The sequence below is a fragment of the Bos taurus genome, chromosome 20, assembly GCF_002263795.3.
Source record: "Bos taurus isolate L1 Dominette 01449 registration number 42190680 breed Hereford chromosome 20, ARS-UCD2.0, whole genome shotgun sequence".
NCBI lineage: Eukaryota > Metazoa > Chordata > Mammalia > Artiodactyla > Bovidae > Bos > Bos taurus.
The window spans coordinates 18,780,171-18,798,504 of NC_037347.1; the positions used below are offsets into that span (position 1 = coordinate 18,780,171).

At 36.9% G+C, this 18,334-nt stretch overlaps 1 protein-coding gene across 6 annotated transcripts in view; it reads left to right on the forward strand.

Moving 5' to 3' along the window:
* Positions 1-18,334, forward strand: part of PDE4D (phosphodiesterase 4D) — a 1,605,399-nt gene that overhangs the window by 67,800 nt on the left and 1,519,265 nt on the right. Inside the window, exon 1 of one of the 6 annotated variants that reach the window (XM_059878809.1) lies at positions 1,863-2,122. The exons of 4 other annotated variants lie outside the window; for them this stretch is intronic. The gene's annotated coding sequence lies outside the window, so the exon portion shown is untranslated. Of the gene's footprint in view, positions 1-1,862; positions 2,123-2,324; positions 2,695-18,334 lie in introns of those variants that run through there. One more of the 6 variants, XM_059878810.1, reaches the window with a different exon arrangement.

Sequence of the window (18,334 nt, forward strand, 5' to 3'; positions counted from 1 at the left end):
TATGAGTTGGACTATAAAGAAAGCTGAGTGCCAAAGAATTGATGCTTTTGAATTGTGGTGTTGGAGAAGACTCTTGAGAGTCCCTTGGACAGCAAGGAGATCCAACTAGTCCATCCTAAAGGAAATCGGTCCTGAATATTCATTGGAAGGACTGATGATGAAGCTGAAACTCCAATACTTTGGCCATCTGATGTGAAGAATTGACTCACTTGAAAAGACCCTGATGCTGGGAAAGATTGAAGGTGGGAGGAGAAGGGCATAACAGAGGATAAGATGGTTGGATAGCATCACCAACTCAATGGACATGAGTTTGAGTAAGCTCCAGGCATTGGTGATGCGCATGGAAGCCTGGTGTGCTGCAGTCCATGGGGTCACAAAGAGTCAGACACAACTGAGTGACTGAGGTGAACTGAACTGAACTGAGCAGAGACCAAAGACAGGTAGGGGCAAAAATATGTGCCTCCTGGAATTTTCATCTTATATGAACATCTAAAGGTCTTAGCAAGCACCACAGGATGTTTGGAATGCCTGATGATTCACTGAGCTGTGGAGTGTCAGTTCATTCATTGATTCCAGGAACATGTGTTCAGTGTTTACTGAATGCAGAGCACTATTTTCAATACTTTAACAATTCTAAGTTCCATTTAAAAATTTTTAATTGGAGGATAATTGCTTTACGATATTGTTAGTTTCTGCTGTACAACAGCGTGAATCAATTGTAAGTATACATATATCCCCTCTTGGACCTCCCTCAAAACCCCCATCCCATTCTTCTAGGTCATCATAGAGCACCAAGCTGAGCTCCATGTGGTATGCAGCAGCTTCCCTGCTGCTGCTGCTAAGTCACTTCAGTCGTGTCCGACTCTGTGTGACCCCATAGACGGCAGCCCACCAGGTCCTCCATCCATGGGATTTTCCAGGCAAGAGTACTGGAGTGGGGTGCCATCGCCTTCTCCAAGCAGCTTCCCACTGGACAGCTATTTTCAAACATGGTAGTGTATATATGCCAGTGCTTCCAAGTCCTGTTCTTAACCTCATCCTTTATATTGGACAGCTTGTTTCTATAATCTACATTCACTTTTTCATTTATAGGTTGGTGCTAGTAATGGTCTGGTACCCTCACAAGAAACTTAGGGTTGATTACTGGGTGAATGTCTTATTTCAATAAATCCATATAAAGATATAAGGACAGCATTTATATATTTGTGGTCAAGTCAATGGTGTCTTATTTTCTCCAACATAAAAATAGATATCACCATTTATATGACCAATTACCTTTATCCAGCTCAATTTGACCAGGTCAGTGAACCTTGTAAGTTTGTATTGTGAAAGATACAGAAAGCATACTAATGCTATTAACATTTGATTGAGTTGAATTTGTGATTCCCCCCAAATTTATTCTGGTATAAAGTAAATTATAGATAGATTTTTCAGTCCCTAACTTGGTGTTCTCATCTAACTGCTCTACAAAGAAATGGTGCATATTAAAACTACCATTTTAAATAACTCAATCTCCCTGCCCCCTCTCTCCTCAGGTGAAATAACCCACATTCTTCATTTTGTTATGATTTCAGTTTGTCCAAAATAGGTTGGGGATAGGTTACTTAAATAGTTATATATTATAATTAACTTGGGATTAGAACTTAAATTGGAGCAAAACCACTTTTGAAATAATTGGAAAATGATAGAATATATTCAAATGTTAGCATCTGAATATGAATCACAACATGAGAATCCTTTTCATAAATATGAGCCTGAATTTTAGGTTAAATCTCACCGATCATATCCTGACAGATGTTTCTAAAAATAAGTCTCTGAGCCAGCTTGTTTATGTTTCATGTGTCTCTCTTTCTCATGAAAGGTGACTTAATAAAATAATGATTATGTGAGCTGGTGATGGTTTATTTCCATTTAAACAGGAACTTGCTTTAGTTTCTTTTGTTATGATTAGGGAGAATAATGACTTCTTGCTTTTCAGCTCCATTTGTGAGGGATTTGTTTCCTTCAGAACACTTCCTGAAGCCTCCTCACTTGCCAGCTCATAATCTCAAAGGGTCTTTGCCCTGACCCTCTGCTTCTTTGAACCTGGGACATTTTACAAAAATCTACTAAGATTTTTCAGGTAATCTTTAAAAATGGGCTTCAGGGGGATTTTAACAATCAAATTAATGATTGTTAAATGTTTAATTTATGTTTAATTTAATGTTAAATTAATGTCTGTGTTAAAAATCTTTAAAGTCATGTTTTCATGATCCACTGTGTGAGGGTGGGGAGGGGAGGGCAGATAAGAACCAAAAAAAACTAAGTAGGATTACAAATTTTTTTCCCTACTTATTTACTCATGCCTATTCAGGCAATTTTATGTAGGCTTTTGGAAATTCTAGAAGCTTTTTCATTTCAGGCTTAATATATTGGGCTCATAAATAAATATCAGATACCTTTTGGAGGCATTATACACTGAACATTATACAAAGTCTACTCTGTGTTGCGTCAGGAGCTTGAATTGTTTTCATTAAAATATCTGCTACGAAAGCACTGAGATTAGATGGGATGTTAGCTCTCTTTTTTTCCCCCTGCTATCAAATGTCAGAGACTTGTATTGTTGGTAGGAACTGAGATTTCATTTCCCTTGGCCACGTTCTGATGCTGGCTCTACTTGCAGCATTGCTCCCGTTCCAGATTTGTATGCCCAAGGTAAGTCAGAAAAGAAATTTCAGGAGCGAAGCGTGGGTTTGTGGATGTAGTGTGGGGGAAACCAAGTGAGGTCTTCAGAATGAAACAGTACATCTTTTTAGCTAAATGTGTGAGAAATGGAAAACCCTTTACAACCTAAACATCCCACTGGTGTGATTATCAAGTATGTAGTGTTTATGGTCAAAATATGACCGAGGGTTTTTTTCAAGCAAAATGTTTTATGTTATGTGTGGGGCAGGCATCTGTGTGCCTGCCTTAAATTTATGAGCTAATAACATTCTGTTCCAAGAAATACTGGCAGGTCTTATAACACCACGGGTTTGTTCTGAGTTACTCTGGTAAATGGATGATTTTGCTTTTAAATAATCACTCCTGGAATTTTCAAATATAAAGAAGCTCACATAACATTTAGTTTATGAGGAAGATGCCTTTTTCATTAATGCAAACTGTCCAGATTGAATAATAATTGCATTTTCTCTCAACATAGTTTATTATTTTCTGCTATGTGGAATGACTGTAAATGTCAACAAAATAGGTTCAAGCAAGTTTTAGGAGTGAGATTACAAGCAAATGATAATAAGCACAATTATGAGATAAATCAACTGAGATAACTGAGCCAGAATAAACTATAAATAAAATGAATTTTAAAAAGTATGAGGAGCTAAAGAACCACTGATAGTAAAACAGATATTCTCCGAGATTACCACTCTAAGGTAGTGGTAATAATAATTCTGCTGAAACTGATCAGGACTGGTGAGAGTAACTGCTCACTTCTACTTCAGGAACTGGACCCTGTAACTTGGTGTCCTCACTGTGTACACATCTCTCCCCTGCTAATGCACCCTGGTCTTATATAAAACTGAGTGGCAAATATTTAGAGTCAGTTTTTTGTGTCTTTGGGATTTTTGCCTTCCCCGCCATTGGTAAATAGCATATCTCCTCTGCCAATCGCTGACCTTTGAGATAACTTCCTTTGTTAAACATCCACTCATTTATGTGAGTGTTAGTTTTCTTTCTTTCTTTTTTCCCCAGTTTCAAAAGCTACTCCTTTTTTCTGCCTTACATTCAACTGCTTTCAGTACTGAATAAGGTCCTCTGAGGAACCTGTTGTCTACATATTTGATAGGAAGGGAGTCAGAAGCAAAGGAACTAGCAATCATAAAGATAAGTTTGCACATGTGAACTGAAGAGAAACATGTTTTTTCTTCATTGCAAATTAGGCTTATATATTACTAGTTGTAACTTTCACGCTAGCATATATCAAAATGAAGTATAGGTTGGTTGAGATGCTGTTCTGAAGTGTATGATATGGTTTTAATACGTGGTTAAACTGACCTATATGATATTTGTAAATTTTCAGAGGCCCCATGTGGCCCTTTTGAAGTAAAAACGTATTGGAAATGGATGAAAACATGATACTTGCCTTGATCCATACAAGCTGGGATATTTAGAAATCAGCATGTGTTCATGAGCCGGAGGTCACAGGATGGTATCTAAAGACTCTTGTGTTAAGCTATACCGGGAGCACCACTGCAGAGCTGTCGGCCCATCAGTCTAGGGCAGTGCTTTCCAACTCGTGTCCATCAGCACCACTACTAGAGAAGTCGCTGAGGCCTCCGGGGAATGCACAGCGACCCCTCTATCTGTCCCTTCATAGTTTCCATGTCCAGCTGCGTGTAGTTTTCCTCTCTGTATTCTTGCTTTTGAAATTTCTGGGCCAAAATTCGGCAGGGAGAAGGGCAGGATAAGGATGAAGCGACCAGTATGAGGAGACGTAACATAAGGCCCAGTTGTGCTACACCAGCGGAATTACAGCAGACCGGCGAAGGAATTCTAGAAACCTTAATTCTGTGACTGACATGTTAACTGTGAGGCAAGGCTGTCATTTGCTCAAGATTGTGTTTTGTTTCTATTGTTACGTCAGCCATGACTGCTGCTGCTATTAGCTACCATCTGTTGTATCAATGTACTTCAAATTAATATCTCAACCAACCTGTATTCTCTTGTTTATGGATGGTAGCACGGAGTGGTAGCGGGGGTGTGCTAGGCCTCTATGTGATAATACAGTTTTATAACCTGCTTTTGTTTTTATTTTTCCATTTAACAAACTGGTGTGCACATCAGTTTGCTCCTCTAAATGTTTTTCTACAGCATACTTTTTTTATAGTTAGTTTTTAATGATTAGATGACATTCACCTATCCAATCAAATCTAAATTATTTGCTACAGTAAAAATTGGTATGTATTTCCTTGTAGCTAAAACAAAATATTTTCTTAGGATATATTTCTAGAAGTAGAGCTGGTAGACTAAATAGTGTATTTGCTTATAAAAGTTTGATTTTTTTTGTCAAATTGCCATCCAGAAGGTTTTTTCCCCCTTCTATTTATTTTCCTACCAGTGGTGCATAAGAAGGCATATTTTCCAGTATCTTAAATAGTATTGTTTTAAATAAAAACCTTGCCAATCTGATATGAGGGAAATGGTACCTCACTGTGGTTTTATTGCATTTCTTAAAATACTAATGAAGTTAGACATTTTTTCCTTTATAAATTGCCCATTAGTATCTTTGCTTTTCTTTCTTTTGGGATGCTTAGTTTTCAATTAATTTTATTGAAATTCTTTATATAGCACAAATAATATTCATTTGGCTATGAGTCTTCTATAATGTAAATATTTTCCCCATTTTATTAGTCATCTTTTGACTTTTTTCCCTTGGTAAGTTTTTACATGAGAAAATTTTGTGCATGTAGTTGAATCTTTGCCTGTTTTCCTTTTAAGGTTTCTGCCTTTGTGTTTAGAAAGGACTTTCTGTTGTGTTTAGAAAGGACTTCCCCACCTCAGGATTATATACACTTTTCTTACATTTTCTTCCAGTACTTTTTTGGTTTCTTTATTTCATATTTAGATCATTATCCATCTGGAATTTATTTTGTTGTGTAGCAATGTGGGGATTTAAGTTTATATCTTTTCCAGATAATTTTCCGCTTGTCCTGACAACGATTTACTGAATAATCTATCCTTTTCAAGTTTTACCTTGAAAAAAATACAAAATTCTGATTTTAGATTTTCTATATTTTTCATTGATTTCTCTACCTCTTTTTTGGTCATCATATTATCTTGACTGTTGTAATGCATTTAAATATTTGATAGCTTGAATCACTCATCTTTCCAAAAATTTCTTGGCTATTTCTCTCATCATCTCCTAACCACATGGTTGTCATTGTGTCTTATTGCATCTCCACCATTTATCTCACTTGCTCATAATCTGTTCACAAGAGAACTGGCTATTGTTCTAAAACATAAATTGGATAATGTTACTCTCCTGATTGTTGTATATGTGCCGTGCTGTGCTAAGTTACCTCAGTCATGTTTGACTCTTTGCAACCCTATGGACTGTAGCCCACCAGGCTTCTCTGTCCATGGGATTTTCCAAGCAAGTATACTGGAGTGGGTTGCCATTTCCTTCTCCAGGGGATCTTTCTGACCCAGGGATTGAATCTGTGCCTCTTATGTCTCCTGCATTGACAGATGGGTTCTTTACCATTAGCACCACCTGGGAAGCCCATTGTTATATATACTTCCAACCATTAAAAAAAAAAAAAAAACTGAAAATGGGTACATTGCCTATACCAGGATTTTAAGCCTAAACTAAGCTGTTTCTGGGCTTCAGAGTGTTTGTGGACACTGTATACATTATTTTGGTGAATGTGCTTTTTGTCCCTCTTTTTCTGGAGAATATGGTTCATGGTTTCACTAGACTTTAAAGATTTATGACCCCAAAGCATTGAAAACCACTGGGCTCCATGAAGGAGCTCAGATTCCTTAAAATGGCCCTTCAGGACTAGGCTCACCGTGGGTGAAATTTGCTTACCTTCCTTACCTGCCTCCTACATCCTTTCAGCTCTCCTCGCATCCTGAAATACTTGTGATTTACTAAACAGTCTGCTGATTCACGCCCCAGTGCCTTTGAACATGCTATTCCTTCTGCCCAAGTGCTCTCCCCTACGCACGTCATCCATGTGGAAAATTGCTGTTTGTCCTTCAAGAAATGATCAAAGGATCTTCTGCTCTGTGAAACCTTCCCTGAGCTCCTTAGGCAGAGCTGATTACCCTCTCTCTCTGTTTTTTTAAACCATTGTACTTAGTCTGTATTTTATTATTGCTCTTGTGTTACTAGTGGATTCTTGAGTAAAAGTCAAAGAAATTTGGGGTACAAAGCAGTGGGAGAGTGAATGAAAAGAAAGAGAATAATTAGGGAGCCCTGGCATCTTGTATGTAGGTAATGGAGATGGAGGAAGGGAGTGGAGATTTATTTTGAAACTAGAGTAGACAAGATTTCTTTTTGCTTTTATTTATTTATTTTAAGTTGACATGTTTTGTTTTTACTTTATGAGGTTATGAAGATAGCAGTAGGAGTGGTGATGGAGCTACAAGTAGAGACACCCAATAGCTAGAGGTAATCCCCTCCTTCCCCGACCCAGACTGGAGTCATAGGCACAGTCTCTTAAATCTATCTGTGCCCATATAGGCAGGAAGCAAAATGAGTCTGGAGCAGGGGCTATGTATGAGCAGAATAATTTGTAAGATCCTTGGTTCTCTTTGAAATAGGCATTCAGTGGGGGATCATATGAGGTATTTCTCTGCTTGTCTGGGATATTTAGTCATTCTGAATCACTTTTTAATGTTCCCACAAATTCCATATGTCTCCGGTTGCCGGTTTCTTGCTTATTGTCCCTTTGGCTAAGATCAAATGTAGTATCTGTTTTATTATCAGTTTAATAGGTTTTGTTGATGAAGAAAGAACAATCTGGTATGACCCTTAGGTTTCTGACTCAAACAGCTGAGTGGATGGTGTGGGCATCATTTTTCACATTTAGCTGGTGGGCTTCATAAGATTTCATGATCAATCCCTACATCCTTAGACACCACTTTTCCTGACTCACTGCAAAAGTCCATTGTGGGTAGGATGACTAGTTCCTTTACTGCCTCCTGAGACTAAGGCTCTGGGGGGTGCTGGTCATGCAGTATGCACAAGAGGCCCAGGAAGAAGCCTTCATGGAAATGTATCTTGGAATGGATCTGGAATGAATAAAACACACTAAATTTAAAATTACTGGAAATGAAGTTGAGTTCATGTCCACCATCTGCAGTTGATTTGTGTTAGTTTTCTGAGATGCCTCTGGCTCTGCTGTGAGCGTACTCAGTCATGCCCTGACTCTTTGCGACCCCATGGACTGTAGCCTGCCAGGCTCCTCTGTCCATGGGATTTCTCAGGCAAGAATACTGGAGTGGGTTGCCATTTCCTACTCCAGGGGATCTTTCTGACCCAGGGATGAAACCCGCGTCTCCTGTGTCTTCTGCACTGGCATGCGAATTCTTTATCACTGCATCACCAGGTAGTTTCACAGTTATAAAAGCTTTGCTACTTGAGTAAAAACAGTGTTGCCTAGTTAAAACTACTATAGGGCAGTCTGCAAATTCAAAAATGTGTTTGGCAGTTGCCAGCTGTGAGCTTCTGGAGAGGTGGAATATATTGGGCTACCTTATTTTTTTTTAAAGACCATATGGTGTTCCCTTGCTTATATGTCGTATCATACAGCCAGTTCCCTCCTAGTGGACATTTAGGTTTTTTAAGATGTTTCCCTGTTTCCAACAGTGCACACATGTGCAAGTATATCTGTAGGATAAAGTCTTAAGAATAGAATTATTAGATGAAAGCAATTTTTTGCCATAAAAGTTGCACCAATCTCCCTTTATAGCAGTGTCCAGTGTTCCTGCTTCTCCTATCTGCACCACCCGCCCACTGCCCCCTGCCCAGCAACACTGAGTGCTAATCTGATAGGAAAAAAATACTGCCTCATGGTTATTTTAGTTGTTTTATCATGAGTACAATCAAGCATCTTTCCTGACATGTCATTTCCCTTTTTGTACCATTACCTACTTTTGAACCTCTGAAACTGAGAAAGTGGTGGTTGTCAAGAGGAAGCTTTTCCTGTTTTTCCCTAACACCTCTCTGGGAACTGTCAATTTTCAGTCTTGTGAAGGCCAACTCAGGTTACTCAGCTAATGGTCCCTATTCCTTCCACACACATATTTGTTGAATGCACACTCTGTCAGATTCTGACCTAGGAGGTACAGTCAATGAACAAAATAGGCATGAAATCTTGCCCTTATGGAGCTTGCCTTCTTAAGGGGACAGCATACTATAAATAAAGCTATGGTTTTTCCAGTAGTCATGTATGGTTGTGAGAGTTGGACTATAAAGTAAGCTTAGCGCCAAAGAATTGAACTGTGGTGTTGGAGAAGACTCTTGAGAGTCCCTTGGACTGCAAGGAGATCCAACCAGTCCATCCTAAAGGAAATCAGTCCTGAATATTCATTGGAAGGACTGATGCTGAAGCTGAAACTCCAGTACTTTGGCTACCTGATGGAAAGAACTCACTGGAAAAGACTGTGATGCTGGGCAAGATTGAAGACAGGAGGAGAAGGGAACAACAGAAGATGAGATGGTTGGATGGCATCACGGACTCAATAGACATGAGTTTGAGCAAGCTCCAGGAGTTGGTGATGGACAGGGAAGCCTGGTGTGCTGCAGTCCATGGGATCGCAAAGAGTTGGAGACGAATGAGCGACTGAACTGAACGGAACTGATACTATAAATAAATTAGCTAAAAAATTACAAATGTCAGGTGGAGTAATACCATGAAGGACAATAAAACAGAGAAGGGTTTAGATGCTGTGGGTAAGGGGTGGTGCTGTTTTACATAAGGTTGACAGGAAAGGCATTTCTAAACACTTTTCTCAGCTTCTTGCTCATTTTTTTGTGTCCTAATTATACTCCTTTTCCTTGTTTCGTTCTTATTATTTTTTTCGAGTGTGAATTCTCTGATGCAGAATATGGATAAAGCTTTGTTTTGTGACTTTTCTATAATGATTGCATTAAAATGATTTTAGTGTGAATTGTCTGGTGTATTGGAACAAATCAAGTGATACCAGAAGGCCTTTTAAAATTTGTTACATTTATAGGGTGAAAGGAGCACTAACATCTTATATAGAACAGGTGTTAAATATTCTAGTAGTTGGTGAGGGCCATTTCATTTCATTCTTGGATAGTGCCCGCGCTCTCTCACAGTTGCCTGATGTCAATCACAAAAGAGGTAGCTAGCTTCTTGATGAGACTAGTTCATGGCTTTTATCCCCATAACAAAGGCAGTCTTCATTTGGAAGAAGTAGAAATGGCAAAGTAGAAGTGCAAATTTATCATAGCTTCCATGCCTCCTGAGCATAAAATATCTATAACAGGGTTTGTAAGGGAACAAAAGTTTTTTTATGAACTGGAAAGAAATGCTCTAAGATTTCTATCCTGGAAGCAGAGGTAACTGGATTTCCATAATGGATACTAAAGATATGAGGAATATTCTCAGTTTACATATTCTCTCTGAATTTATGCTAAAAGAAAAGGTATTAATATAAGTGAAAATTAACGTAAAACCCCAAATGTATTAAGTATATTCAAGATCTACATGCAAGTCACAGTGGGAAAGGCAGTTTCTTAACAAAAGTCAGAAAAATTGGGGGAACAGAGTTAGGGAATCTATCCACCATCAGTTTTCAGTGACATCACAAACTGACTGCTTAGCTTTCCTTATTGTCTGGATTCAGTGTAAAATAATAAAAATATCCTTTGCTAAATGCTTTATGAAAGGCATTATGCCAAACATCTTATACATTACCTATTTCATTCTCACATTAAGCCTAAAAGGCTTATAGATGAAGAAACTTAGACAGGTAAGTGACCTGCCAACACCAGACAGTTACTAAACATTAGAATTGGGACTTGAGTCTCATTTGTCTGATTCAAATTTGTACTCAACCAGTGTTTACCGAGCATCTCCAATGGGCCAAACTACAGTTTAAGATGGGTTCACATATGTTCAGCCATTGCAAAAACCAGATAAAGTAGATTCTCTGTGAATGGGAAGCAGAGAGGTGAAGTGATTGTGTTGAGGTCACACATACTAGAGCGGTTAAATCAGAATATGAATCAAGTCCCCTGTCTCTAAACCTGACTTTTTCTCTCTCTCTTCTCTGTCCCTCTTTCTTTACTATATTATAGCATATTCTTTGCACAATGATCATGATATTATTCTTCCAGTTGCCTGTTTCTTTTAGGTAAAGTGATAATTAGCAGAGATTCCTGGGGGAAAGGTGTGAAATATCTGCACTTTAAAAACCCATGCTGGATTTTTCCTCATCATTTAGCCTGTTACCTTGTTGAATCTAATTTGGTACTTCTAGAAACAGTATGAGTTCTGTGGGTAGTGTTCAGTATGCTTCAGTGAGCTAAATGACATCCTGGTGGTCTGGGAAGACTCTTACTGCTCCTAAACATGTATGAATAATAGTTACCACCTAAGCAAGTAGCTTAGGCAGTAAGCAAACAGACTTCAGTACTGAAGGACTTGAAATGGATGGGTATTTTCCAATTTCCTTTTCTCCCCCTGCTTTTTTTTTTTGAGGTATAATTGATAAGTGAAGTATCAGATATTTAGAGTTTACAATGTGATGATTTGATATACATTATGAAAGGGTTCTTCTCCATTGAGTTTTAATTGGTATATCCATCACTTCACATCTTTACCTCTTTTCTTCCTTTTCTATTTTTTGATGACAATGTTTAAGTTCTATCCTCAGCAAATTGTAATTATACAATACAGGGTTGTCAACTATAGTCACCATGTTAAATACTGAATCCTCAGAACCTATTCATTTTATAACTGAAAGTTGATGCTCTTTTACCAGCCCCTTCCTATTTCCCCCTCCACAGCCTCTGAAACCAACTTTATACTTTGTTTCTATGAGTTCAACTTAAAAAAATATTCCATTATAAATGACACCATACAATATTTGTCTTTCTCTGGCTTATTTTACTTAGCATGGTATTCTCCAAGTTGATCCATGTTGTTGCAAATGACAAGGTTTCCTTCTTGTCTTAAGGCTAAGTCATATTTTATCATTATTATCACGTTTCCTTTGTCCATATATCTGCTGACAGATACTTGGGTTGTTTTATACTATTGTAAATAACGCGGGCATGCACATGGGAGTATAGGTATTTCTTTGAGATACTAATTTCATTTCCTTTGGGTATTTACTCAGAAGTGGGATTGCTGGATCAAAAAATAGTTCTATTTTGATTTTTTGAGGAATCTTCAAAAAGTGGATATATCACTTTACATTCCTACCAACAGTGTACAAGTGTTCCCTCCTCTCCACATTCTTGTCAACATTATTTCTTGTCTTTTTGATAATAGACATTCTAACATATGTGAAATTATATCTCATTTTGGCTTGAATTTACATTAGCCTGATGACAAGTGATGTTGAAACCTTTTCATGTACATATTGGCCATTTGTAAGTCTTCTTTTGAAAGATGTTTCTTTAGGCCTTAGGGTTTTTTTTTTTTTGACTGTGCTGCCCATGACATGTGGAATCTTAGTTCCCTGACCAGGAATTGAACCTATGCCCCCTTATATTGGAAGTGTGGAGTCTTAACCACTGACCTGCCAGAGAAGTCCCTCCTTTCCTCATTTTTAATTTAGATTATTTGCTTTTTTGCTATTGAGTTGTATGAGTTCCTTGTATATTTCGGATATTAACCCTTTATTGGATATGTGGTTTGCAAATACTTTCTCCCTTTTCATAGGCTGCCTTTTCCTTTTGTTGGTGATTTCTTTTGCTCTGCAGAAGACTTTCACATACTTCTTATTTTTTTTTTTTTTTGTTTACTTTGATGCCTTTGCTTTTGATATCAAATTTAAAAAGCCATCACTAGGATCAGTATCAGGGACTTAGCTCTCATGTTTTGTTTCAGGTGTTTTATGGTTTCAGGTCTTATGTTTAGGTCTTTAATCCATTTTGAGTTGATTTTTGTGTAAGATATTGTGTACTGTGTAATATAAGAGTCTAGTTTCATTCTTCTTCAGGCGGCTGTACAGTTTTCTCAATGCCATTTATGAAAGAAACTGTCTTTTGACCTTTGTATATTTTTGACTCCTTTGGTGAAAATTAATTGACTTTATATGTATGAGTTTATTTCTGGTCTTGCAACTCTGTTCCATTGGTCTAAATGTCTGTTTTTATACCAGTATCATACAGCTCTGATTTCCATAACTTTGTTAATATAGTTTGAAATCAGGAATTATGATGCCTCCAGTTTTGTTCTTCTTTCTGTGGCTATTCAGGGTCTTTATGGTTTCAGATAAATTTTAAAACTCAATTTTAGTATTTTCTGTGAAAATTTTGATAGGAATTTTGATAGGGATTTTACTAAATCTGTAGATAGATGCTTTGATTAATACAGGCATTTTAACAATATTAATTCTTCTAATCTGTGAACATAGAATGTCTTTCTATTTATTTGTGTCCTCTTTACTATCTTCTGTCAATGTCTTAGTTTTAGGTGTACAACTCTTTCACTCTTTTTGTTACATTTAGTCCGAAGTATTTTATTCCTTTTTAATGCTATTATAAGTGGGGTTGTTTTCTTAATTCATCTTTCTGACAGTTGATGTTTAGAAATACAACTGATTTTTGTGTGTTGATTTTGTATTCACAACTTTACTGAAATTACTTATTAATTCTAATGGGTTTTTTTTTTTGGTGGAGTCTTTATGGATTTTCTATATATAATATCATGTTTCTTTAAATAAGGGCAATTTTGCTGCTTTCTTTCTGATTTGATTTCCTTTTATTTCTTTTTCTTGCTTAACTGCTCTGGCTAGGACTTCTGGTACCATGTGGAATAAAAGCAGTAAAGGTGGGCATCCTTGTCTTGGTCCTGATCTTATAGAAAAAGCTTTAGTGTTTCACCATTAAGTATAATATTAATTGTGGGCTTGTCATATATATCTTTCATTATGTTGAGGCACATTCCATCTATATGCAGTTTGTTGAGGGTTTTTATTATGTAAAGCTGTTGACTTTTGTCAAATGCTTTTTTGCAACTGTTGAGATGATCATTATTTTTTACATTGACTTGCAGATGTTGAGCCATTCTTACACTACTGAAATATTTTCCACTTGATCATAGTATATGATACTTTTAATATATTGTTAAATTTGATGATACTCTAATTAGTACTTTGTTATGGATTTTTTTGCATCTATATTCTTCAAGGATCTTGAACTTTAATTTTTTTTCTTATAATATCCTTGTCTGGCTTTTGTATCAGAGTTATGTTGGCCAGGTAGATTGAGTTTGAATGTGTTCTTTTCCATTTTTCAGAAGAGTTTGAGAAGGATTGATACTAGTACTTCCTTAAATGTTTGATGGAATTCACCAGTGAAGCCATCTGGCCTTGGACTTTTGTTTGTTGTGAGGTTTTTAATATTACTGATTCAATCTCCTTACAAGAAATCAATCTGTTCTGATTTTCTGTTCATCACATTCACTTTTTTTTAAATTAATTTATTTTAATTAGAAGATAATTTCTTTATAATAATGTAATGGTTTTTGCCATACATCAGCATGATTTGGCCACAGGTATACATGTGTCCCCCCAGTCCTGAACCTGTCTCCCATGATTCAGTCTTGATAGATTGTATGTGTCTAGGAATTTATCCATTTCTTATAAGTTGTCCAGTTTGCTAGCATTTAATTATTCATGTAGTCTTTTATGATCTGCTGTATTTCTGTAGTATCAATGCACTATACTTACTCTTTAGTTTCTGATTTTATTTGTTTGAGTCCTCTTTCTTTTTTTAGAGAGTCTTGCTAAAGGTTTGTCAATTTTGCTTATCTTTTAAAAGAATCAGCTCTTAGTTTCATTGATCTTCTCTATTGTCTTTTAGTGTCTATGTATTTCTGGCCTGATCTTTGTTATTTCCTTTCTTCTGCTGTTTTTGGACTTATTTTGTTATTTTTCCCAGTTCCTTTAAATGTAAAGTTAGGTTGCTTATTTGAGCTCTTTATTCTCCCTAATTATAATCATTTATTGGTATAAACTTCCCTCTTGGAGAGTCATTGCTGCATCCCCAATGTTTTGGTACGTTGGCATTTACATTTTCATTTGTTTCAAGATGCATTTTGATTTCTCTTTTGACTTTTTCTTTGCTACATTGGTGGTTCTTCATGATCATGCTGTTTAATCTCTACTGTGAATTTTCCAGTTTTCTTCTTGTAATTGATTTCTAGTTTCATACCTTTGTGGTAGGAAAAGAGATTTGGTATGATTTCAGTCTTCTTAATTTTATTAAAACTTATTTTGTGGCCTAACATATTATTTATCCTGGAGAATGTTCCATGTGTACTTGAGAAGAATATGCACTCTACTTCTGTTGGATGAAATGCTCTGTATATGTCTGTTTATCTGATCTTATGTGTGGTTTAAGTTCAATGTTTCCTTATGATTTTCTGTCTGGATGATCTATCTAGTGTTGAAAGTGGGGTATTGAAGTCCTTTGCTATTATTGGACTGCTGTCTATTTTCCCGTTTGGGTCTGCTAATATTTACTTTATATGTTTAGGTGTCCCTATGTTGGGTTCATAAATATTTATAGTTGTTATATCCTTTTAATTAATTAACCCATTTATCATTATATAATGGCCTTCTTTGTCTTTTGTTACAGTCTTTGGCTTAAAGTCTATTTCATTTAAATAAATATAGCTATCCTTGTTTTCTTTTGGTTTCAGTTGGCATAGAATATCTTTTTCTATCCCTTTGCTTTTAGTTCATATGTATCCTTAAATTTTTTGAAGGCAGCTTATAGCTGGGTCTTATATTTTGTTTTTTAAATTCATTCAGGAATTCTGCATCTTTTGATTGGAGAATTTAATCCATTTACTCTTAAAGTTATTATTGATCGTTGTGACTTTCTACTGTCCTTCGGTTTATATTTTCTGGTCCTTTTGCAATTCTTTTGTTCATTCCTCCTTCTCCTGCTGCTTTTGTAGTTTGATGCTTTTCTGTAGTGGTATACTGAGATTCCCTTCTCTTTTTTTGTGTACCTTCTATGGGCTTTTGCTTTGTGGTTACATGTGACTTACATAAAGCATTTTATTTTTATGACTGTCTATTTGTAGCTGATAACTTCAAATGCAAACCAAAGCTCTTCTTCGTCCACACTTTATGTTTTTATGTCACAATTTGCATCTTTTATCCATTTTAAAATACTTTTGTGTCCAGTTTTTAATACTTTTGTCTTTAAACCTTCATCCTAGAACTATGTTATTTACCCACTACAAGTATATCATGAAAACATTCTGAATTTAGTGAGATATTTACTTGTACCAGTGAATTTTATGCTTTTATCTAGTTTCCTGTTACTAATTAGTATTCTTTGCTTAGCTTGAAGAATTCGCTTTAACATCTCTTTTAATTCTGGTCCAGTGGTGAGAAACTTCTTCATCTTTGTTTGTCTGGAAAACTCTCTGTCTCTTCTTCAGTTCTGAAAGACAGCTTTGCTGTATAGAATATTTTTGGTTGGTAGTTCTTTCTTTTCAGCACTTTGAATGTATTATGCCACTCCCTTCTGGTCTGCAAGGTTTCTGTTGAAAAATCCGTTCAAAGTCTTATGGGAGTACTCTTGTATCTATTAAGTTTTTTTTTTTTAATTTTTAATTGAAGGATAATTGCTTTACAGAATTTTGTGGTTTTCTGTCATATATCAATAAGAATCAGGCCATGTCCCCTCACTCCCAGATACTCCTCCCATCTCCCTCCCCAGCCACCCTTCAACCTGTTGCAGAGCCCCTGTTTGAGTTTCCTGAGTCATACAGCAAATCCCCATGGCTATCTGTTTTACACATGGTATTGTAAATTTCTATGTTACTCTCTCCATACATCTCCCCTTCTCTCTCCTCTCTTCTCACCTTGTCCATAGGTCTGTTCTCTATGTCTGTTTCTCCATTGCCGCCCTGAAAATAAATTCATCAATGCCATCTCTTCAGATTCCATATATATGTGTCAGTATAGGAGAAGGCAATGGCATCCCACTCCAGTACTCTTGCCTGGAAAATCCCATGGACGGAGGAGCCTGGTAGGCTGCAGTCCATGGGGTTATGAAGAGTCGGACATGACTGAGCGACTTCCCTTTCACTTTTCACTTTCATGCATTGGAGAAGGAAATGGCAACCCACTCCAGTGTTCTTGCCTGGAGAATCCCAGGGATGGGGGAACCTGGTGGGCTGCCGTCCATGGGGTTGCACAGAGTCAGACACGAATGAAGCGACTTAGCAGCAGCAGTAGCATATGATATTTATATGTCTCTTTCTGACTTACTTCACTCTGTACAATGGGCTCTAGTTTCATCCACCTCATTAGATCAGATTCAAATGTGTTCCTTTTTATGGCTGAGTAGTATTCCATTGTATATCTATACCACAGCTTCTTTATCCATTCATCTGTTGATGGACATCTAGGTTGCCTCCATGTTCTAGCTATTGTAAATAGTACTGCAGTGAACAATGGGGTACATATGTCTTTTTCAGTTTTGATTTCCTCAGGGTATGTGCCTAGAAGTGGGATTTCTGGGTCATAAGGTAGTTTTATTCCTAGCTTTTTAAGGAGTCTCCATACTGACTTCCATAATGGCTGTATCAGTTCACATTCCCACCAGCAAAGAAAGAGTGTTCCCTTTTATCCATACCCTCTCTGGCATTTATTGTTGTAGACCTTTTTGTTGATGGCCATTCTGACTGGTGTGAGGTGGTATCTCATTGTAGTTTTGATTTTAATTTCTCTGATAATGAACGATGTTGAGCATCTTTTCATGTGCTTGTTAGCCACCTGTATGTCTTCTTTGGAGAAATGTCTCTTCAGGTCCCTTTCCCACTTTTTGATTGGGTTGTTTGCTTTTCTGGTATTGAGTGGTATAAGCTGCTTGTGTATTTTGGAAATTAATTTTTTATAAGAAAAGAAAAGATATATCCATCTGAATGCAGGGTTCCAAAGAATAGCAAGGAGAGATAAGAAAGCCTTCCTCAATGATCAATGCAAAGAAACAGAGGAAACAATAGAATGGGAAAGACTGGATATCTCTTCAAGAAAATTAGAGATACCAAGGGAACCTTTCATGCAAAGATGGGCACAATAAAGGACAGAAATGGTATAGACCTAACAGAAGCAGAAGATATTAAGAAGAGGTGGCAAGAATACACAGAAGAACTATACAGAAAATATCTTCATGACCCAGATAACCATGATAGTGTGATCCCTCACCTAGAACCAGACATCCTGGAGTGCAAAGTCAAGTGGGCCTTTGGAAGTATCACTACAAAGAAAGCTAGTGGAGGTGATGGAATTCCAGTTGAGCTATTTCAAATCCTAAAAGATGATGCTGTGAATGTGATGTACTTAATATGCTAGAAAATCTGGAAAACTCAGCAGTGGTCACAAAACTGGAAAAGGTCAGTTTTCATTCCAATCCAAAAGAAAGGCAATGCCAGAGAACGTTCAAACTACTCCACAGTTGCACTCATCTCACACACTAGCAAAGTAATGCTCAAAATTCTCCAAGTTAGGCTTCAACAGTACATGAAACAAGAATTTCCAGATGTTCAAATTAGATTTAGAAAAGGCAGAGGAACCAGAGATCAAATTGCCAACATCCACTGGATCATAGAAAAACTGAGAGAAT